Source organism: Ornithodoros turicata, chromosome 3, assembly GCF_037126465.1.
Source record: "Ornithodoros turicata isolate Travis chromosome 3, ASM3712646v1, whole genome shotgun sequence".
NCBI classification, from domain to species: Eukaryota; Metazoa; Arthropoda; class Arachnida; order Ixodida; family Argasidae; genus Ornithodoros; species Ornithodoros turicata.
In genome coordinates this window covers 96744715-96766503 of record NC_088203.1, presented here as the reverse complement: position 1 = coordinate 96766503, position 21789 = coordinate 96744715, and the positions used below count along the sequence as shown (strand labels likewise).

The 21789-nt window shown below is 43.5% G+C and overlaps 7 long non-coding RNA genes across 24 annotated transcripts; 1 reads left to right on the top strand and 6 right to left on the bottom strand.

Annotated features, from left to right (window-relative positions):
* Positions 1-1508: 1508 nt before the first annotated feature.
* Positions 1509-2663, bottom strand: LOC135387515 (uncharacterized). Of its 2 annotated transcripts, XR_010421167.1 has the most exons (3): positions 2548-2652; positions 2006-2393; positions 1509-1916 (listed from the first exon to the last, which is right to left on the bottom strand). It is a non-coding gene; the product is annotated as an uncharacterized LOC135387515 (long non-coding RNA). The 2 variants fall into 2 exon arrangements; XR_010421166.1 differs by having other exon boundaries at positions 1509-2393; positions 2548-2663.
* A 2169-nt stretch (positions 2664-4832) lies between these two features.
* On the top strand, positions 4833-12038 carry LOC135388939 (uncharacterized). 15 transcript variants are annotated; one of them, XR_010421540.1, is made up of 22 exons: positions 4833-4943; positions 5612-5699; positions 7427-7611; positions 7797-7852; positions 7956-8015; positions 8200-8260; positions 8365-8420; positions 8525-8584; positions 8767-8826; positions 8931-8990; positions 9176-9643; positions 9753-9967; positions 10072-10131; positions 10218-10295; positions 10480-10539; positions 10720-10779; positions 10884-10929; positions 11128-11187; positions 11292-11351; positions 11457-11511; positions 11706-11763; positions 11863-12038. It is a non-coding gene; the product is annotated as an uncharacterized LOC135388939 (long non-coding RNA). The 15 variants fall into 15 exon arrangements; XR_010421543.1 differs by having other exon boundaries at positions 7427-7852; positions 9176-9235; positions 9584-9643; XR_010421535.1 differs by having other exon boundaries at positions 7427-7852; positions 9176-9235; positions 9420-9643.
* A 1654-nt stretch (positions 12039-13692) lies between these two features.
* On the bottom strand, positions 13693-15037 carry LOC135387514 (uncharacterized). The gene is made up of 4 exons (XR_010421165.1): positions 14958-15037; positions 14799-14854; positions 14640-14695; positions 13693-13924 (listed from the first exon to the last, which is right to left on the bottom strand). It is a non-coding gene; the product is annotated as an uncharacterized LOC135387514 (long non-coding RNA).
* Positions 15038-15114: 77 nt separating this feature from the next.
* Positions 15115-15651, bottom strand: LOC135387513 (uncharacterized). 2 transcript variants are annotated; one of them, XR_010421163.1, is made up of 4 exons: positions 15594-15651; positions 15435-15490; positions 15276-15352; positions 15115-15172 (listed from the first exon to the last, which is right to left on the bottom strand). It is a non-coding gene; the product is annotated as an uncharacterized LOC135387513 (long non-coding RNA). The 2 variants fall into 2 exon arrangements; XR_010421164.1 differs by having other exon boundaries at positions 15276-15327.
* An 899-nt stretch (positions 15652-16550) lies between these two features.
* LOC135387512 (uncharacterized) lies at positions 16551-16923 on the bottom strand. The gene is made up of 3 exons (XR_010421162.1): positions 16866-16923; positions 16707-16762; positions 16551-16624 (listed from the first exon to the last, which is right to left on the bottom strand). It is a non-coding gene; the product is annotated as an uncharacterized LOC135387512 (long non-coding RNA).
* Positions 16924-17022: 99 nt separating this feature from the next.
* LOC135387511 (uncharacterized) lies at positions 17023-17870 on the bottom strand. Of its 2 annotated transcripts, none has more exons than XR_010421161.1 (6): positions 17821-17870; positions 17662-17717; positions 17502-17557; positions 17343-17419; positions 17184-17239; positions 17023-17080 (listed from the first exon to the last, which is right to left on the bottom strand). It is a non-coding gene; the product is annotated as an uncharacterized LOC135387511 (long non-coding RNA). The 2 variants fall into 2 exon arrangements; XR_010421160.1 differs by having other exon boundaries at positions 17343-17398.
* Positions 17871-17978: 108 nt separating this feature from the next.
* LOC135387509 (uncharacterized) lies at positions 17979-21681 on the bottom strand. The gene is made up of 4 exons (XR_010421159.1): positions 21588-21681; positions 18298-18352; positions 18139-18194; positions 17979-18035 (listed from the first exon to the last, which is right to left on the bottom strand). It is a non-coding gene; the product is annotated as an uncharacterized LOC135387509 (long non-coding RNA).
* Between the last annotated feature and the right edge of the window lie 108 nt (positions 21682-21789).

Genomic DNA, 21789 nt, shown 5'->3' with positions numbered 1-21789 from the left:
AGATGATGATCGCGTATCTCATGGGAGTATCTGGTCTGAGGACAGGCTTCAGTGATGCGGGGCTCGCCGCCTTGGGAGGTGTAGCAACGTCCGCAGTGTACATAGGTGTGGTGACCGGTGCTGTTGTGGGATATGGAAGAATGTGGCCCGCTGTCTTTGCGGGTTTGACTACCGCATCATGCATGTCATCTGGCTCATTCCTCTTTGTTTTGTTCACGCAGTTTGTTTCGTTGGAACGCAGCTCAGCTAATGTGAAAAACATTGGTTGGGGCTTATGGCTGTATGCAATCTGTACGTACCCTTTCTTTGATATGTAAGAGCTAATTCGTTAATTCGATGATAAGAGTAAATTTTATATGAAGAAATATACGTGCACTGTGATACTTATACGTCTAGCCGTTGTTGGGCCGCTCGGTCCAGCTTCGGGGTTTCTAGGCAAACGTCAACGAAAGTTTTGGTACAGCTCGCATCAGAGTAAACTTGAATGCTATTCCGGCCCCTGTTGGTGCTTAGGAGAAATAACGGCGAAGGGTATTTTGGTCAGGGGGTGACACTCGTTGGCGTTTTCTACTAGGTGCTGCAAGGGTTGCCCTGTTCCCAGCATGGAGCGGTGTTCAAGTTAACCTTGACGCGTGCCGTACCCGGCTATTTCTAGGCGGGAAAGGGCAGATATACTGTTTATTAAAGATAAGACCGGTGATATTCACAGACTTCCATTTGGTGATTTTGCAGGTGGAATGCAGGTTTTGCAGGTGGACAATGGTATCAACAGTTTGGCTTGGAAAAGTTTCCATAAGAGAGAATCCTCTAGTCTTTTTTCCCAAGCCAAAAAGTGGAAGATGCCTATGTCTCCCCATTCCACCTGCAAAGTAATAATCGTCACCGTAGGGAAGTGCGTCAATAATATGAGCTAGGTATCCGCACTTTCAGGTTTCATCACCGAATGGAAAAGTTTCCCTATTTTGCAGGTGGAAGGGGGTATACAATGGAATATTCCACATTTTGGCTCTAAAAACGATTCTCACAAGTCTTCTCCAGTTCCAAAAGTGATTATTGCCAACTGTAGGATGAGACACCGGCAATGACTGCCCAAATCACATCTACAAAAATAGTATCCTCGCTATGAAAACGGAGCAGGCATGCGCTACTTTGTCTCACACCACGGCGATCACTAGATCGCAGACTTGAAGCACATTCATAAGGTGGTACTCATTTCGCAGGTAGCATGGAAGGAAGGACCTTCGAAATTTGACCTCCGAGAACACCAATAGGTCAGTCGTATCGGTTTTAACGCGTTACTGCAGAAGGTAACGATTTTGTAGCTGGAATGGAACTGAAATTGCTCTCCAAATTTGGCCTCCGGAAATACTAAGGTTAGCACACAGGTTGGGACGACATCTAATGATAAACATAACAGCCTCCAAGCGAGTGTTTCGTAAGGTCCTTTGACCGGGACTGATCCCCGACCTGTTTAGCTGCAGCCCCAGAAAACACAAGCAACGCTCAGGTTAACCAACAGTAGCATGTTTATTTGCATACACCGCCGTTTCCTGCAGGGGACCACTGCGTCGTAATCTGTTCGCTGCCAGCCGTCCGAGGTACGGCAGAACAAGCTTCAGGTTCCCTCGCAGTAGAAAAGGAAGACCATGTCTAAATGGGGCCATCAGCGATAACACTCCCTCATAGCTTTTCAAATGTCTGGCAAGTGTAAGGTGTCACACTGCGGTGCGGATAGCACCCTTTGGTCACTGGCTGGAAAGCGTCGGTACCGTCAAGTTCAGGGGCAGTGGGTGTCCGAGAACTGTGGAGCTGATGCCGAGCTATTGCGACAGCGTACGGAGTAGAAGCATCTGCTGTGGTAGGTTCTGTGCCGCAGGTTCGTCCATGGTACTGTCGAGGGGGCTGGAATTGCATGACTTGCAAGAGAAGAAACAGTGGGAAGCAGTGAATAAACAAAAGCTCAAAGGAAAAAAAGATGACGCTTCCGAAAACCGCTATCTACCACCTGCTAATGTCCCCTGGACGAGCCGGCACCCAAACTTCTGAAACGTGAAAGATGTCACCGGAAGGGGAGTCAGCCAGGAGCACCGAACGGTACTCTTCCTCCGACTCCGAACGGTACTCTAGCCGTTCGACCTAGTCCGACTAACTGCCGTTTGAGGCAAGCATCGTCGTCAAGGAAGTCTTCTGACCGGGTCGCTGTGGCTAGAAAGCGTCGGTACCATCATGTTCAGGCACAGCAGGCGTCCGAGGACTGCTGAAGTGCTGGAGAGCTGTTGCGATAGTAGCGTACGGAGTGTCATCTGCTGTAGCAGGTCACTTGCCACCGGCTCGGGTTAGTCCATGGCATTGTTGAGAGAGCTCCTGGGCGGCATAACCGGCAAGAAAAGAAACTGCGGGAAACAGCAAAAAGCAAAGAATACAAAAATGAAACACTAGCGAACACTGTTAACAACTAGCTGCTCATTTCCTCTGGACAAACCAGCCCCAGAAAACGCAAGCAACATTCAAGTTAACCAGCAACAATCAGCATAATTATTCGCTTACGTCGCCGTTCCCTGCAGTAGACCGCTGCCGTAATCCGCCGCTCGCTTAGATGCTGCTCACAACAGCCTTCAGGATGGCTCTCGTTTCTGCGTTGGTAGCACTGCTGGTTATATAAGCTTCAGGTTCCCTCGCAGTAAAGAGGGAAACAGCACGTGTGAGACCACTATCGGCGATAACACATTGCTATCGCCACGCGTGTTATCTAGCAACAGATAATTCTAAAATATATTTTGGTTTTCCAGAAGAAATGCGCGTGCCATTTTGCCCGCATATGGCTCTCTTCGCAGTACCACCCACTCCCTCATGAGGATGAAACGTCAGATTTCGAAGCCATGCAAACCATGCATAATATTTTTCTTTTCGTTTCATTTCATATAACTAAGGTTCGTGGTTTTCGGCATTTTCTGAAAAATGCCGGAAAACACCCCCCGAATGATTTTTTTTTCAGATTCGGAATATTCCGAAAAAATGCGAATTGCTCGTATCCTGACAGCTGCCATTCCTGGAACCACGAAGGGAAATTCCCTTGGAACCTCCCTTTGGCCGACTATTTCTCGAGCGTGGCATTATCTTCGGGCTGTGCCCTTGTTTCGTTGTGCGTAAGCGCTTATAGGAGGATGACCTCAGCTCTGTTGATGAATCTCGTATGGATGATATAAAGCGCGAGTTTTTCGAATATGCTGCATGCCCTGCCCCTCAGGTGGATATATCTCCTATTTAGTTCTGGACGACCCGTTCCAGCACATGGCCTTTGTTATTGCAGTGCGCCTTAAGCATACTGGCTATTCCTGTTTCTAACGCTAATGTTGAGCGCGCGTTCTCTAAACTGCGTGTTATTAATCGCAAGGAGTGAGTCGCTATGACAGATGCGAGCATGATGATGTACGCTTGCATCTATTACAACATGAGGTAGTCTCATTGTTTGCTGGTTTGGCACAGGCAAAAAGACATAAAAGACATTGTTAATGAAACCATGAATCAATTCACTTCTTTTCGGTTCGTTGTTACTTCGCCCGCAAAATAGGCTCTCCTTCATGCGAAATAAATAGATGCCGAAAAAATCCGATTTATAGTCCCCAATATAAATGCCGATAAACACCCCCCGAATTGGGTTGAAAATAAATGCCGAAAACCACAAACCCTACATATAACATAACAACAACAAAGAAATGGCTACAGGACACTGGGGAAAACGGCTACATTATGTAGCCCGACGTGCCACAGTCCTGCTCCTCAGCCAACACAGCAGTGGTTAAGAGAGAGAGAGAGATTACGTACATTTCGTGATATCATAATATGAGAACTATATACAAACACTAACGGACGAATAAGCGCATCATAACACTTGGCACAAAAACTCAATTAGGGTCACCTTTCAGCGGTAAAGACGAGGGACCCGATATGACGAGTGCTTAATGCTAGAACAGTATGTGACTGATACGTATTTAATAATGGTATTAAGGTGTTGGGCAGTTTCGGTTTATTATACGGGAAAAATTTGCTTTCAACAGACTCGTATAGTGAAGATGGTGGTTGTGCTGTCAATCTTTGTTACCGATCGCCTTACTGTCTGCTACTACTACAGCTTCTACAGTTATCCTTCCTGGGCTAACAAGACTAGAAGTAGCAAATAAAATATGAGGCACGGATACTGTAAGGGCGCCATGCCTTAAATGCGCTTAAGTGTATTTGTCCTTACACTATCCGTCTTCCTCCGTTCTACTTTTGTCTCTGTAAAACACTGGATCTGTTAGTAACCCGTTCGCCTACGCCTAAGGACGTCGTAAATTTTTTTGCCCGATTGCTTAGAGACATGGTTCTCTGCGATTTGATGCACTTGTAGTCCTACGGCGCCGTATGTGAGTTCTGTGTAATGTCTAAAGCCGTGTTTTATTCTTGCATGTAGCCGCATAACAGCAGTTACCGTTTGTATGCACCTAGGTTAGTTGCCCCCGTATTCCCTTATAAGGCTTTACGCATTCGACGCACGCAATGGATCGGACATTGAAAACCATTCAGTACGTGTTGGCATCTTCATTGCAATAAACCCATCTGAGCAAAAACATAGGAAATGCATGGCATACGACCAAGCACGTTTGACAAACTTTCAGCGCTAACAAATCATTTTCATCTTTTTCTCTCCATCTCTTAACGCAGGTTATCGGCATGTTCGCCTCAAAGTTTTCACAGGGCATTGTCAGGCTTTTATCTAAACGTCCGTGATCTTAATTGATTCGACGGGGCGTTTTGCGCGATTCTGTTATCTTTTTTCAGCCTGGCAAACGACGGGACGTGGGAACATGCGCAGTGGGAATATGTTTGTAGTACAGAAAACAATCCTCGGCGCTGCCTCGACGCACCTTCCAGCACAACAGGGAAAGCACTGATGTTTGGAGGTATTTTCCCGCCATTTCTTTCGCATAACGAACACGGAATAGCCCGAGAGGCCTTCCGAACGCCAGCATGTAATTGTCAGTGTTCGCCTAATGGAAAGGTATACCCTGCGTTCACATGCTGTCCAGACTAAGCCTAACGTGAACCAATGCTGACATATACCAACTACTACCAACGTTGGCCAGCCCATTACGGAAAATAATGTGTGCACCAAATCAATGGTAGGCATAACCACAAAAGTTGTGCCATTCATGATTTAACATTGTGCGAAACGCGTCCAAATGCAGTAGCTTCATAGGGCTGTCAGGAATGGCACTATGTGTGACAGCGTCACGTGGTCATATGATTGATTGAGCCTTGATTGAGCTTTTATTTTGGCACTGGCGCCTGACAACGGCTAAGTTAGGATATCACGTGGTGGTGGCTGTCAATAAAAGTGTCGGTCAAAGCCGAAATTCAAAATTGTAACCGAAGAAAGTAGTAGTAATATCAAGAAGTCTTCAAACTCTGGGAAATGCGTCGCCGTTTATTGAGGTGGTATGTACTCTGTCCCATTCCTCGATGTGATTTGGTTGATGAGCCAGACGGTGAGGGCCAATGTATCACGTTTTCCGAAAGCCTATAGTCATCCCCAGTCATCATCTTGTAATAAAGTTGTTGTTACTTTCAGGGCAGAGCGTTTGCGGGCTGGATTTGAACGTGAAACAAGCAAATTTGTCAGAATGAAAGGACTGGAGTCTAGTTGACTTAGTGGCACTGTAAGTGTGGTCGAGAAAAGTTGGTAGTGTTGGGCGATGGAGAAGCATGCGTGTTCTACATTTTCCAGATCACCACAGTGCCTGTAGCTTGGAGAGTCAACTTGTCGCAGGCGGTAACGCCACTGAGCTGTAAAAGCCACGTTTGAGTCGCATCCGATGAATTAATGCAGCATCCTGACGAAGTATTCCGTGGCATCCGAAAAGCGAGCGTTGGATCAACTCTTGCAAGCTTAAATGTGGATAGAGTGTCGCCAAGGGGTGACACTGATCGTCGAAGAATGGAATACATATTAAAGTCACACAACTAATAAAAGTAATAAAAGTCAGAAAAAATCGGGAAGCAGGATCTGTAGACAGAAAACTCTGGAAGTAGAAATACTAGTAAAGATATTGAAGTACAGGGTAGAACAAAGTAGCCATGGTATCAATGGTCAAGAGGTCATCGAAATGCATGGTCTAAAATGTCGGAAACAGTGGTTTGGGGGAGGGGGGACTGTTTCTTTGTCGGTAGCGCGTAATGGGGGAGTGAGGGAAATCCAATGTATAAACTGACGTTTTGGGGGCGATCGCCAAACCGTCCCTCCCCCCTCTTTGAATCCGCCAATGAGTAACCGTGAGAAATTGTCACACTCACCACACTTTCACCATTCATTGTCCATGAATGGTGAAATTGTTAATAAAACGAGCCAGACAGATCGTTCGAAGTACTCAGACATAGTCAAAAGACATAGTACTAATATAGTGGCAGTCAAATATTTTATTGGTGCTAACAGAAAGTAGCCTGTAACATTATTATTATTATACGTCAATGGCCCCTTCGAGCAATAAATGACGAATGGCCAAAGCCTTGTTTTTTTTTTACAAGTAACTAATAAAACATAATTGTACGATCAACGGGTCCCAGCAAACCCCTTGGCCAGCGCTTCGACAACAGTACCCTTTCAACAACATTCATCAAGGTCGTGCAACATGCATCTGAGATACGCATCACGGTTGTGCAATATGCATGTGATATATGAGAACGCTATAGAAATTTTTCCTTTCAGACCTGGCTAGAAAGCTGCTTGATAGATCCTTCTTTTTCTTCTTTCCCTTGTTTTTTTTTATTTTTATTTATTTTTAATTTTTCAGGAAAACAAACTGTTCGGAAGTCTTGCATTTTGTTTCATTTTCAGAGGGAAAATATACGAGCTTCTGTCCAACTCAAATTAAGCAATTTGGGATCCGTTCTCTAGGGGAAGGTGTTCGTTCACTAGGAAACTTGCAGATGCGTATACGAAGAGGGGAGTCAAGTCCTGTAGATCACATAAACAAAATACAGAAGCCGACACTGAAGATTTTTGTTTAAGTTTAATTTGTACAAGCTTTCGCGTGGAGGTCCACGCCTCCTCAGGTACAAAGAGACCTCAGGTACCTGAGGAAGCGTGGACCTCCACGCGAAAGCTTGTACAAATTAAACTTAAACAAAAATCTTCAGTGTCGGCTTCTGTATTTTGTTTATAGGAAACTTGCAGAAAGAAGCCCTTTCCGAATTGGAAACCAAAAATTAAAACAGCGAGATTGAGATAGTACTAAGCACGCATACTCAGCAATAGGTGCCCTTCATTTTGCAGGTACAATTGAACAAAAGAATGGCCTTTCTGAGAAATAAAAAATGCAATAAAAAGGCTCCTCTCGAGGTAAAGTTAACCACACGTACTCTGAAAAAGATGATCCTTATTTTGCAGGTGGGATGGTACTCGAACAAGGAACTTCGAAGTGTGGCCTCAGAAAACAGCTAGAGCTTAGTACCTTTTCCATTTCCACGGAAGTTTCCAAGCAGTAAAGAAACACCAAGAGGAGCTGTAACTTCACGCTTCCATTTTCAGCAAGAAGGGCTCCTATTGAGCTGAAATTAAGCACGCACTACTCAGTAAATGTTCCTCTTTCTTCTGCAGGAGGACTGGGACAGCAAGAAGGGCCTCCTAAATTTTGCCCCAGAAAACGCCAAGACGTTATTTTTATATTATTTTCCAATTTCAGTCAAAAAATAAAGTGCTCCTATTGAGCTGATATTCAGCAAACAATACTCAGTAAAAGGTCCTCTTTATTCTGCAGGTGAACTGAGACAGCAAGAAGGACCTCCTAAATTTGGCTCCAGAAAACGCCAAGAGGTTATTCCATTACCTTTTCCATTTTCAGTCAAAAAATAAAGTGCTCCTATTGAGCTGATTTTCAGCAAACAATATTCTGTAAAACGTCCTTTTTATTCTGCAGGTGGACTGAGACAAGAAGGAGCTAGAGCCTCCGGAATTTGGCCCCAGTAAACACCAAGAGGTTAGTCTTACCCTCCTTTCCATTTTCAGTCAAAAAATAAAGTGCTCCTATTGAGCTGATATTCAGCAAACAGTATTCTGTAAAGTCTTACCGTCTTTTCCATTTTCAGTCAAAAAATAAAGTACTCCTACTGAGCTGATATTAAGCAAACAATATTCTGTAAAAGGTCCTCTTTATTCTGTAGGTGGACTAAGACAAGAAGGCAGCTAGAGCCTCCGGAAGTTGGCCCCAGTAAACACCAGCAGGTTAGTCCTGCCCTCTTTTCCATTTTCAGTCAAAAAATAAAGTGCTCCTATTCAACTGATATTCAGCAAACAATATTCTGTAAAATGTTCTCTTTATTCTGCAGGTGGACTGAGACAAGAAGGCAGCTAAAGCCTCCGGAATTTGACCCCAGACCAAGAGGTTAGTCTTACCCTCTCTTCTATTTTCAGTCAAAAAATAAAGTGCTCATATTGACCTGATATTCAGCAAACAATATTCTGTAAAATGTCCTCTTTATTCTGCAGGTGGACTGAGACAAGAAGGAGCTAGAGCCTCCAGAATTTCGCCCCAGTAGACACCAAGAGGTTAGTCTTACCCTCTTTTCCATTTTCCGTTAAAAAATAAAGTGCTCCTATTGAGCTGATATTCAACAAACACTATTCTGTAAAGTCTTACCGTCTTTTCCATTTTCAGTCAAAAAATAGTGCTCCTACTGAGCTGATATTCAGCAAACAATATTCTGTAAAATGTCCTCTTTATTCTGCAGGTGGACTGAGACAAGAAGGAGCTAGAGCCTCCGCAATTTGGCCCCTGTAAATGCCAAGAGGTTAGTCTTACCCTCTTTTCCACTTTCCATAAAAAAATAAAGTGCTCCTATTGAGCTGATATTCATCAAACAATATTCTGTAAAATGTCCTCTTTATCCTGCAGGTGGACTGAGACAAGAAGGAGCTAGAGCCTCCGGAATTTGGCCCCAGTAAACGCCAAGAGGTTAGTCTTTACCCTCTTTCCCATTTTCAGTCAAAACATAAAGTGATCCTATTGAGCCGATATTCAGCAAACAATATTCTATAAAGTCTTACCGTCTTTTACATTTTCAATCAAAAAATAAAGTGCTCGTATTGAGCTGATATTCAGCAAACAATACTCAGTAAAAAGTGCTGTTTATTCTGCAGGTGCTCTGAGACAAGGAGGAGTTAGAGCCTCCGGAATTTGGCCCCAGTAAACACCAGGAGGCTAGTCTTGCCCTCTTTTTAATTTTCAGTCAAAAAATAAAGTGCTCCTATTGACCTGATATTCAGCAAACAATATTCTGTAAAGTATTACCGTCTTTTCCATTTTCAGTCAAAAAATAAAGTGCTCCTATTGAGCTGATATTCGTCAAACAATATTCTATAAAAGGTCCTCTGTATTCTGCAGGTGGGCTGAGACAAGGAGGAGCTAGAGCCTCCGGAATTTGGCCCCAGTAAACACCAAGAGGATAGTCTTACCCTCTCTTCCATTTTCAGTCAAAAAATAAAGTGCTCCTATTGACCTGATATTCAGCAAACAATATTCTGTAAAACGTCCTCTTTATTCTGCAGGTGGACTGAGACAAGGAGGAGCTAGAGCCTCCGGAATTTTGCCCCAGTAGACACCAAGAGGTTAGTCTTGCCCTCTTTTACATCTTGAGTGGAAAAATAAAGTGCTACTATTGAGCTGATATTCAACAAACAATATTTTGTAAAGTATTACCGTCTTTTCCATTTTCAGTCAAAAAATAAAGTGCTCCTATTGACCTGATATTCAGCAAACAATATTCTGTAAAGTATTACCGTCTTTTCCATTTTCAGTCAAAAAATAAAGTGCTCATATTGAGCTGATATTCATCAAACAATGTTCTGTAAAAGGTCCTCTGTATTCTGCAGGTGGGCTGAGACAAGGAGGAGTTAGAGCCTCCGGAATTTGGCCCCAGTAAACACCAGGAGGCTAGTCTTGCCCTCTTTTTAATTTTCGGTCAAAAAATAAAGTGCTCCTATTGACCTGATATTCAGCAAACAATATTCTGTAAAACGTCCCCTTTATTCTGCAGGTGGACTGAGACAAGGAGGAGCTAGAGCCTCCGGAATTTTGCCCCAGTAGACACCAAGAGGTTAGTCTTGCCCTCTTTTACATCTTGAGTGGGAAAATAAAGTGCTACTATTGAGCTGATATTCAACAAACAATATTTTGTAAAAGGTCCTCTTTATTCTGTAAGCGGACTGAGACAAGAAGGAGCTAGAGCCTCCGGAATTTGACCCCAATAAACACCAAAAGGTTAGTCTTAACCTCTTTTCCATTTTCAGTCTAAAAATAAAGTGCTCACATTGAGCTGATATTCAGCAAACAAAATTATGTAAAGTCTTACCGTGTTTTCCATTTTCAGTCAAAACATAAAGAGCTCATATTGAGCTGATATTCAGCAAACAATATTCAGTAAAACGTGCTCCTTATTCTGCAGGTGGGCTGAGACAAGAAGCAACTAGAGCCTTCGGAATTTGGCCCCAGTAAACACCAAGAGGTTAGTCTTACCCTCTTTTCCATTTTCAGTCGGAAAGTAAAGTGTTCTATTGAGCTGATATTCAACAAACAATATCCTGTAAAGTCTAACCGTCTTTTCCATTTTCAGTCAAAAAATAAAATGCTGCTATATATATATTCCACAAACAATATTCAGTAAAACGTCCTCTTTATTCCGCAGGTGGACTGAGACAAGGAGGAGCTAGAGCCTCCAGAATTTCGCCCCGCTAGACACCAACAGGTTAGTTCTACCCTATTTTCCATTTTCAGTCAAAAAATAAAGTGCTCCTATTGAGCTGATATTCAGCAAACAATATTCTGTAAAAGGTCTTCTTTATTCTGCAGGTGGACTGAGACAAGAAGCAGCTATAGCCTTCGGAATTTGGCCCCAGTAAACACCAAGAGCTTAGTCTTACCCTCTTTTCCGTTTTCAGTCAAAAAATAAAGTGCTCCTATTGAGCTGATATTGAGCAAACAACATTCTGTAAAGTCTTACCGTCCTTTCCATTTTCAGTCAAAAAATAAAGTGCTCCTATTGAGCTGATATTCAGCAAACAATATTCTGTAAAATGTCCTCTTTATTCTGCAGGTAGGCTTAGATAAGAAGCACCTAGAGCCTCCGGAATTTGGCCCCAGTAAACACCAAGAGGTTAGTCTTACCCTCTTTTCCATTTTCAGTCGAAAAATAGTGCTCCTATATTGAGCTGATATTCAACAAACACTATTCAGTAAAACGTCCTCTTTATTCCGCAGGTGGACTGAGACAAGGAGGAGCTAGAGCCTCCGGAATTTGGCCCCAGTAAACACCAAGAGGTTAGTCTTACCCTCTTTTCCATTTTCAGTCAAAAAATAAAGTGCTACTAAAAAAAGCTCCTATTGAGCTGAAATATAGTAAACATTCAGCTCTTTATTACGCAGGTGGAATGAGAGGGAGAACGGCCACCAAAAAGTGGACGTCAGAAAAGAACAAGAGGTCACTCTTACCTTCCTTTCCATGTTCAGTGAAATAAAAAATATCCTATTGTGCTGAAATTTTGTGAACATTCAGCTGCTTATTGTACAGGTCGAATGAGATTTATTAAGCAGTTGAGATATTGAACTATTGAGTTTTCTATTGAGCTGAATTTAAGCACACATACTCAGTAAAAGATGCTTCTTATTTTGCAGGTGCAAAGGGACAGGAAGGGAAAAGCTTTCAAAGTATGGCCTCAGGAAACACCAAGAGGTTAGTCTTACCTTTCTCATTTTCAGTGAAGAAATAAAAATGCTCCTATTGAGCTGAAATTAAACATTCATACTCAGTGAAAGGTTCTCTATTATGCAGGAAGAACGGGAGAGGAAGAACGACTGCGGAAATTTGGCCGCAGCAAACACTGTTAAAAGGCATAGGACTGTTTCCTAATCTGGCCGCGGAAGACTATGAAACTTCATGTCGAGTGTCAATTTGTTTGTAATCGTTATTCAGTTGCATTTGCATGATTAAACTTCGTCACACTTTGATCCAAGGTTTAATAAATTAATCCAGATCATATAGAGGATGGGTCCTGATGGAAAAGTGCAAAGCAAACGATTGCTAAACGACGGAAGGTAAGAGCCTAAACTTACAGGATCTCATATTAAGCAGTGCTAGTTGCAGGAAGCTCTAACTTGACTTTCCAAACATCTGGAGTCCCGTAGTCAAATTGCGTAACGTGTACTCTTACGAAACTGCAGCGCCTCCCCACGAAAATGCTGGAGAAATGCATAAAAAAATTCGGAAAAATGGACTCTTCCAGCAGGGGGTACACCCATTGGACGAGTCCATTAATGGACGCGTCCGGGGAGGGAAAGGACTCCCCTTCGACGAGTCCATTAATGAACTCGCCCGAGGGGTGTCCTTTCCCTCCCCGGACGAGTCCATTCCCCAGAAGTCACCTTGATTGACCTTGAGCGACCTCTACTTGACCTCCATTTGACCTCTATAACGTCCTTGAAAACTCGCCAAATTTTGTCGAAAACGGCCCAGAGAAATTTTTACTGTTTGACCTTGACTGACCTTGTTTGACCTTGTCTGACCTTAGTTAACCTTGTTTGACCTCTAACGTGGCCTTGAATTAGTTCCGGACGTCCCCGCTAGAGGGCGCTTTGCCCAAAAAATGTGGGATTTGGGTGTGAGAAGTGCTAGTTGTGCATATTCTACTGAGTACATCAATGGACTCGACCATGCGGGGGTGTCCTTTACCTCCCTTCAGGACGAGTCCATTAATGGACTCGTCCGGGGAGGGAAAGGACTCCCCTTCGACGAGTCCATTAATGAACTCGCCCGAGGGGTGTCCTTTCCCTCCCCGGACGAGTCCATTCCCCAGAAGTCACCTTGATTGACCTTGGGCGACCTCTACTTGACCTCCACTTGACCTCTAGAACGTCCTTGAAAACTCGCCAAATTTTGTCGAAAACGGCCCAGAGAAATTTTTACTGTTTGACCTTGACTGACCTTGGTTAACCTTGTTTGACCTCTAACGTAGCCTTGAATTAGTTCCGGACGTCCCCGCTAGAGGGCGCTAGGCGCTTTGCCCAAAAAATGTGGGATTTGGGTGTGAGAAGTGCTAGTTGTGCATATTCTACTGAGTACATCAATGGACTCGACCATGCGGGGGTGTCCTTTACCTCCCTTCAGGACGAGTCCATTTCCCTTAATAGATTTCAGCATGATTTCCAGGTTAGATGAAGTCTAGAATGTCGTATGGTGGAGTGTGGTGCTATCCTTCTCGCCCATCTCGTAGTTTGTTTACGGGGCGAAAATGGTTTTAGCGCCATCTAGGCAGGAGCCGCTTACCTTTCCAGCGTTCTTAATTATGCTCGTTTTCTTCAGCCATCACGGTGTTAGGAATAAATCTTACTCAGCACTAGAGAAGAAAAGGGACAAAGTTTACTGAAGAGAGAGAGAGGGAGACCCTATTGAGGCCGGGGTCGAAGTTTGTAATGCCGGTCATAGTCCTTCAAGCGCCATTCCACCTGCAGAATGTAGAGCACCTTGATTCTTGGTATTTTCCGAGGTCAAACTCACCAGTATCGAAAAGGCGTATTTGGTATAAGGTACACATTTTGAAGCACAAGCATCAAAGGACAGCAAACCAGAGAGCAACTTAACAACTGCGAAGTGTCAACCCACACATTTATTCACAGACTCCGACATAGGCACACACACACGCTTCTAAACAACTGAAAAACCAATAGAATCGAAGGAAAAAGGTAAAGGAGAAAGCATTGTAACTCCCTCCCCATCTCGTCCTTTATTCCACAAACCTGTAGTTTCACTCTGTGCACTCTGTGACTCTATGTGCACCCAATGTCATTCTTTCCCTTCATCTCCACGCAAAATATTTTCTGCGTCTATATTTCCATTTCTGCAAAAATAAAGAGCACACCCTACTGAGTACACGTGCATAATTCCAGCTCACTCTAAGCACTTTTATTTTTTGCAGGAAATGGAAGTAAAGATAAGACATTTATTTTATTATTTAAGTCCCACGCTACATGAGAAATAAGGAGTACCTTCTAGTCCAGTGTTTCTCAAACTTTTCCAGTACGTGACCCCTTTGACTAGTATTAAACCTGCCATAACCCCCCACCTTTATAAGCCTTCCAAAAATTTACTTTTTGAATCAAGCAGATACATTTACATTGTGATTTACTTGAGGACATTAACCACAGAGAGATTTACCAGAAATGCTAATTAACGTTTTTTAACGTTTTAACTTAGTCATGTATTTTAATGAGAAGGATGTATTTCCTCTCTTGAAACATGCAAGTCAATACGTTGGTCTGTGTGGCTCAAGGCATATCACATGTCTGCTTGGACCCTCCATGACCACCGGAAAAAGGCTCATGAACCATTTGGGGGTCATGACCTCCAGTTTGAGAAACACTGTTCTAGTGTGTGCATGAGCTTACTATGAGCAATCTAAGGTGTTCTCTGAGGCCAAATTTCGAAGGTCCTTCTTCTAGTCCCAAGCTGCCCGCGAAATAAGGAGTACCTTCTAATGGGTGTGTGTGCTTAACTGTGAGAAATCTAGGCACATTTATTTATTTGCTAAAAGTGTTAAAAGAGGTAAGACTGACCTATTTGTGTTCTCTGAGGCCAAATTTCGAAGGTCCTTCTTCCAGTCCCAAGCTGCCTGCGAAAGAAGGAGTATCTTCTAATGGGTGTGTGTGCTTAACTGTGAGAAATCTAGGCACATTTATTTATTTGCTAAAAGTGTTAAAAGAGGTAAGACTGACCTATTGGTGTTCTCTGAGGCCAAATTTCGAGTGTCCTTCTTCCAGTCCCAAGCTGCCTAAGAAAGAAGGAGTATCTTCTAATGGGTGTGTGTGCTTAACTGTGAGAAATCTAGGCACATTTATTTATTTGCTAAAAGTGTTAAAAGAGGTAACACTGACCTATTGGTGTTCTCTGAGGCCAAATTTCGAAGGTCCTTCTTCCAGTCCCAAGCTGCCTGCGAAAGAAGGAGTACCTTCTAATGGGTGTGTGTGCTTAACTGTGAGAAATCTAGGCACATTTATTTATTTGCTAAAAGTGTTAAAAGAGGTAAGACTGACCTATTGGTGTTCTCTGAGGCCAAATTTCGAAGGTCCTTCTTCCAGTCCCAAGCTGCCTGCGAAAGAAGGAGTATCTTCTAATGGGTGTGTGTGCTTAACTGTGAGAAATCTAGGCACATTTATTTATTTGCTAAAAGTGTTAAAAGAGGTAAGACTGACCTATTGGTGTTCTCTGAGGCCAAATTTCGAAGGTCCTTCTTCCAGTCCCAAGCTGCCCGCGAAATAAGGAGTACCTTCTAATGGGTGTGTGTGCTTAACTGTGAGAAATCTAGGCACATTTATTTATTTGCTAAAAGTGTTAAAAGAGGTAAGACTGACCTATTTGTGTTCTCTGAGGCCAAATTTCCAAGGTCCTTCTTCCAGTCCCAAGCTGCCTGCGAAAGAAGGAGTATCTTCTAATGGGTGTGTGTGCTTAACTGTGAGAAATCTAGGCACATTTATTTATTTGCTAAAAGTGTTAAAAGAGGTAAGACTGACCTATTGGTGTTCTCTGAGGCCAAATTTCGAAGGTCCTTCTTCCAGTCCCAAGCTGCCTGCGAAAGAAGGAGTATCTTCTAATGGGTGTGTGTGCTTAACTGTGAGAAATCTAGGCACATTTATTTATTTGCTAAAAGTGTTAAAAGAGGTAACACTGACCTATTGGTGTTCTCTGAGGCCAAATTTCGAAGGTCCTTCTTCCAGTCCCAAGCTGCCTGCGAAAGAAGGAGTACCTTCTAATGGGTGTGTGTGCTTAACTGTGAGAAATCTAGGCACATTTATTTATTTGCTAAAAGTGTTAAAAGAGGTAACACTGACCTATTGGTGTTCTCTGAGGCCAAATTTCGAAGGTCCTTCTTCCAGTCCCAAGCTGCCTGCGAAAGAAGGAGTATCTTCTAATGGGTGTGTGTGCTTAACTGTGAGAAATCTAGGCACATTTATTTATTTGCTAAAAGTGTTAAAAGAGGTAAGACTGACCTATTGGTGTTCTCTGAGGCCAAATTTCGAGTGTCCTTCTTCCAGTCCCAAGCTGCCTAAGAAAGAAGGAGTATCTTCTAATGGGTGTGTGTGCTTAACTGTGAGAAATCTAGGCACATTTATTTATTTGCTAAAAGTGTTAAAAGAGGTAACACTGACCTATTGGTGTTCTCTGAGGCCAAATTTCGAAGGTCCTTCTTCCAGTCCCAAGCTGCCTGCGAAAGAAGGAGTACCTTCTAATGGGTGTGTGTGCTTAACTGTGAGAAATCTAGGCACATTTATTTATTTGCTAAAAGTGTTAAAAGAGGTAAGACTGACCTATTGGTGTTCTCTGAGGCCAAATTTCGAAGGTCCTTCTTCCAGTCCCAAGCTGCCTGCGAAAGAAGGAGTATCTTCTAATGGGTGTGTGTGCTTAACTGTGAGAAATCTAGGCACATTTATTTATTTGCTAAAAGTGTTAAAAGAGGTAAGACTGACCTATTGGTGTTCTCTGAGGCCAAATTTCGAAGGTCCTTCTTCCAGTCCCAAGCTGCCCGCGAAATAAGGAGTACCTTCTAATGGGTGTGTGTGCTTAACTGTGAGAAATCTAGGCACATTTATTTATTTGCTAAAAGTGTTAAAAGAGGTAAGACTGACCTATTTGTGTTCTCTGAGGCCAAATTTCCAAGGTCCTTCTTCCAGTCCCAAGCTGCCTGCGAAAGAAGGAGTATCTTCTAATGGGTGTGTGTGCTTAACTGTGAGAAATCTAGGCACATTTATTTATTTGCTAAAAGTGTTAAAAGAGGTAAGACTGACCTATTGGTGTTCTCTGAGGCCAAATTTCGAAGGTCCTTCTTCCAGTCCCAAGCTGCCTGCGAAAGAAGGAGTATCTTCTAATGGGTGTGTGTGCTTAACTGTGAGAAATCTAGGCACATTTATTTATTTGCTAAAAGTGTTAAAAGAGGTAACACTGACCTATTGGTGTTCTCTGAGGCCAAATTTCGAAGGTCCTTCTTCCAGTCCCAAGCTGCCTGCGAAAGAAGGAGTACCTTCTAATGGGTGTGTGTGCTTAACTGTGAGAAATCTAGGCACATTTATTTATTTGCTAAAAGTGTTAAAAGAGGTAACACTGACCTATTGGTGTTCTCTGAGGCCAAATTTCGAAGGTCCTTCTTCCAGTCCCAAGCTGCCTGCGAAAGAAGGAGTACCTTCTAATGGGTGTGTGTGCTTAACTGTGAGAAATCTAGGCACATTTATTTATTTGCTAAAAGTGTTAAAAGAGGTAAGACTGACCTATTTGTGTTCTCTGAGGCCAAATTTCGAGTGTCCTTCTTCCAGTCCCAAGCTGCCTAAGAAAGAAGGAGTACCTCCTAGTGGGTGTGGGTGCTTAACTGTGAGCTATCTAAACACTTTTATTTCTTTGCTAAAAGTGTTAAGAGAGGTAAGACTGACCTATTGGTGTTCTCTGAGGCCAAATTTCGAATGTCCTTCTTCCAGTGCCAAGCTACCTGCGAAATAAGGAGTACCTTCCAATCGGTGTACGTGCTTACTGTGAGAAACCTATAGGCACTCTTATTCCTTTGCTGAAACTGTTAAAAGAGGTAAGACTGACCTATTGTTGTTCTCTGAGGCCAAATTTCGAAGGTCCTTCTTCCTGTCCCAACCTGCCTGCGAAATAAGGAGTACCTTCTAATGGGTGTGTGTGCTTAACTGTGAGAAATCTAGGCACATTTATTTATTTGCTAAAAGTGTTAAAAGAGGTAAGACTGACCTATTGGTGTTCTCTGAGGCCAAATTTCGAAGGTCCTTCTTCCAGTCCCAAGCTGCCTGCGAAAGAAGGAGTATCTTCTAATGGGTGTGTGTGCTTAACTGTGAGAAATCTAGGCACATTTATTTATTTGCTAAAAGTGTTAAAAGAGGTAAGACTGACCTATTGGTGTTCTCTGAGGCCAAATTTCGAAGGTCCTTCTTCCAGTCCCAAGCTGCCTGCGAAAGAAGGAGTATCTTCTAATGGGTGTGTGTGCTTAACTGTGAGAAATCTAGGCACATTTATTTATTTGCTAAAAGTGTTAAAAGAGGTAAGACTGACCTATTGGTGTTCTCTGAGGCCAAATTTCGAAGGTCCTTCTTCCAGTCCCAAGCTGCCTGCGAAAGAAGGAGTATCTTCTAATGGGTGTGTGTGCTTAACTGTGAGAAATCTAGGCACATTTATTTATTTGCTAAAAGTGTTAAAAGAGGTAAGACTGACCTATTGGTGTTCTGGAGGCCAAATTTCGAAGGTCCTTCTTCCGGTCCCACGCTACCTGCGAAGTAAGGAGTACCTCCTAGTGGGTGTGGGTGCTTGAGCAATCTAAACACTTTTATTTCTTTGCTAAAAGTGTTAGGAGAGGTAAGACTGACCTATTGGTGTTCTCTGAGGCCAAATTTCGAATGTCCTTCTTCCAGTCCCAAGCTACCTGCGAAATAAGGAGTACCTTCCAATCGGTGTACGTGCTTACTGTGAGAAACCTATAGGCACTCTTATTCCTTTGCTGAAAGTGTTAAAAGAGGTAAGACAGACGTATTGGTGTTCTGTGAGGCCAAATTTCGAAGGTCCTTCTTCCAGTCCCAAGCTACCTGCGAAATAAGGAGTACTTTCTAGTGGGTGGGTGTGCTTAATGTTAGCAATCTAAGCATTTTTATTTCATTGCTGAAAGTGTTCTTTTAACACTTTCAGCAGGAAGGATAGGTTTCTCACAGTAAGCACACACACCGATTGGAAGGTACTCCTTATTTCGCAGGTAGCTTGGGACTGGAAGAAGGACCTTCGAAATTTGGCCTCAGAGAACACCAATAGGTCAGTCTTACCTCTTTTAACAGTTTCAGCAGTGAAATAAAATTGCTTAGATTGCTCACAGTAAGCACACCCACCCACTAGAAGGTACTCCTCCAATAGGTACTTTAGAACACCAATAGGTCAGTCTTACCTCTTTTAACAGTTTCAGCAAAGGAATAAGAGTGCCTATAGGTTTCTCACAGTAAGCACACACACCGATTGGAAGGTACTCCTTATTTCGCAGGTAGCTTGGGACTGGAAGAAGGACCTTCGAAATTTGGCCTCAGAGAACACCAGTAGGTCAGTCTTACCTCTTTTAACAGTTTCAGCAGTGAAATAAAAATGCTTAGATTGCTCACAGTAAGCACATCCACCCACTGGAAGGTACTCCTTATTTCGTAGGTAGCTTGGGACCGGAAGAAAGACCTTCGAAATTTGGCCTCACAGAACACCAATAGGTCAGTCTTACCTCTCTTAACAGTTTCAGCAAAGGAATAAGAGTGCCTATAGGTTTCTCACAGTGAGCACACACACCGATTGGAAGGTACTCCTTATTTCGCAGGTAGCTTGGGACCGGAAGAAGGACCTTCGAAATTTGGCCTCACAGAACACCAATAGGTCAGTCTTACCTCTTAACACTTTCAGCAATGAAATAAAAATGCTTAGATTTCTCACATTAAGCACAAGCTGTGATTTAGTTAGTTAGTTAGTTCCAGTTCCTAATCCCTTTTGCGACAGGGCGGGCGTTCTTTTTAGAACCCCTCGGGAAAGAAAAAAAAACACGCACACACGATACAAAAAACACTACACTATCTTGAACACTAACATACAGTCTTTGCAGACCGCGGTTCGCATTCAGAGATGGCGCCGCGCCGACCTCGTCAAATGTTTTGAAATCAGTGTTTCCTCTTTTTTGTAGTTTTCGAGAACCCTCATTGAAGGTGAATCAATGAACGAATCTTTTTAGGGAAGGTGAATCGATTCACTCAGCTCAAGCTACTGATTCGTTAACCAAGAACGAATCACTCACTCACTGCCCATCACTAGCAGGCAGACCTCACTCTTTCTTTACTACGACCCTCCTCCCGCGAACCAGAGAAAAAAAGGAAGAGACAAGACGCAGCAGCAGGGGTTGCCCGTTTACAATCAGCAACATTGCGTAGAGCAGACAGGGGACAGTGCACGGCTCAAGTACTGCAGAATTGCATGTAAGCAAATAAACATGTTTGTTGTTAGTTAACTTGTACATTGCGTGTGTTCTCTCAGGCTGCGGCCGTCGGCCTGGGAACCACGGGGTGGATCGCGGGTGGAAATTCCACACACGTGTTCAAGCGTGGCTACAAAACTGTCATGAGAGAGGGCGCTCTCTCAGGGCCCGCTTGCACGAAACTCTTTTAGGCGAAACTCAACGAGCGTTTCACTCAATCCCTCAGTAGCTTTCATTGGAATGCTCTCTGTACCACGGTAACCACCAAGGATGATTGGCGAAGCTACCCCAGCTATGTGTCGTATAAGTGGACTACGAGGATGCCTCCAGCCTTATCGTGCTGGTGTAGGTATACACTACGCCGGGCAAGACCAGGACGTTCCTTCTATAGTCAAGCTCTTCAATTACTCTGCAAGCACCACCTTCGTAGAAAACCTGAAGGAACACAACATGCCCATGATTGTCGTGGGAGACTTCAATACGGATATTAAGAAGCCCCTGAACAGTTGGTTCGCGGACTTGATGAAGGAAGGCTCCGATTTGCATCTAGCCAGTGACGATAAAATTGCCACAACCCGAACGGAAAATGTTATAGGTTGTGCCCTCGTCAGGAGCGTAGACGAGCTAGTGGTGGTCTAGTACGCCAGCTATTCCAGCCCCCGCAGGCCTCTACTCTCCATCGTCGGAGAATGCCCACGATGAGCTCCTAAATGCTATCGCATTTCAATGACAATCCGCACAGCGATTTCTGCCGTAATTTTTCTATTTGTACTGTAATATACCCTTACTAGTATTTCTACTTCCGGAGTTTTCTGTCGACAGATACTGCTTCCCTCTTGTTTCTGACTTTTATTAGTTGTGTGACTTTCTTGTATGTATTCCATTTGTCGACGACTAGTGTCACCCCTCGCAGACACTCTCTCATAATGGTACTGCAGCAAGAGACGAAGACAGAGGGTTAAAAACATGAAGTAGACCCGGTACGTTCTGTCTTCGTGTCTTGCTGCAGTACCATTATGAACCTGTACCAACTCCCCTATGCAGTCATTCGACACTCTCTCCACATCTACGCTTGCAAGAGTTGATCCAACGCTCGCTTTTCGGATGCCACGAAATACTTCGTCAGGAAGCTGCATTAATTCATCGGATGCGACTCAAACGTGGTTTTTACAGCTCGGTGGCGTTACCGTCTGCGACAAGTTGACTCTCCAAGATACAGTCATGCACTGTATAGCGATCTGGAAAATGTAGAACACATATGCTTCTCCATCGCCCACACAACCAACATTTCTGGACCACACTTGCAGTGCCTCAAAATCGACTATAGGCTCCCGCCCTCACAGCATTGGCTCACGTTAGGCTTAGTGTAGACAGCATGTGTACAAGGTACCCTTCTATTAGGCGAACAAGAACGATTACATGCTGGCGTCGGAAGGCCCTTCGGACCATTCCGTATTCTTCATGCGAAACAAAAAAAAAAAAAAAACGAAAGAAAAAAGAAATAGCGGGAAAATACCTCCAAACATAAGTGCTTTCCCTGTTGTGCTAGAAGGTGCGCCGAGGCAGTGCAGAGGATTGTTTCTGTACTAGAAACAGATTTACTGCGCATGTTCCCACGTTCCGTTCTCTGCCAGACAGAAAAAAAAACGCCCCGTCAAATCAATTAAGGTCACGGACGTTTAGATAACAGCCTGACAATTGCCCTGTGGAACCTTTGA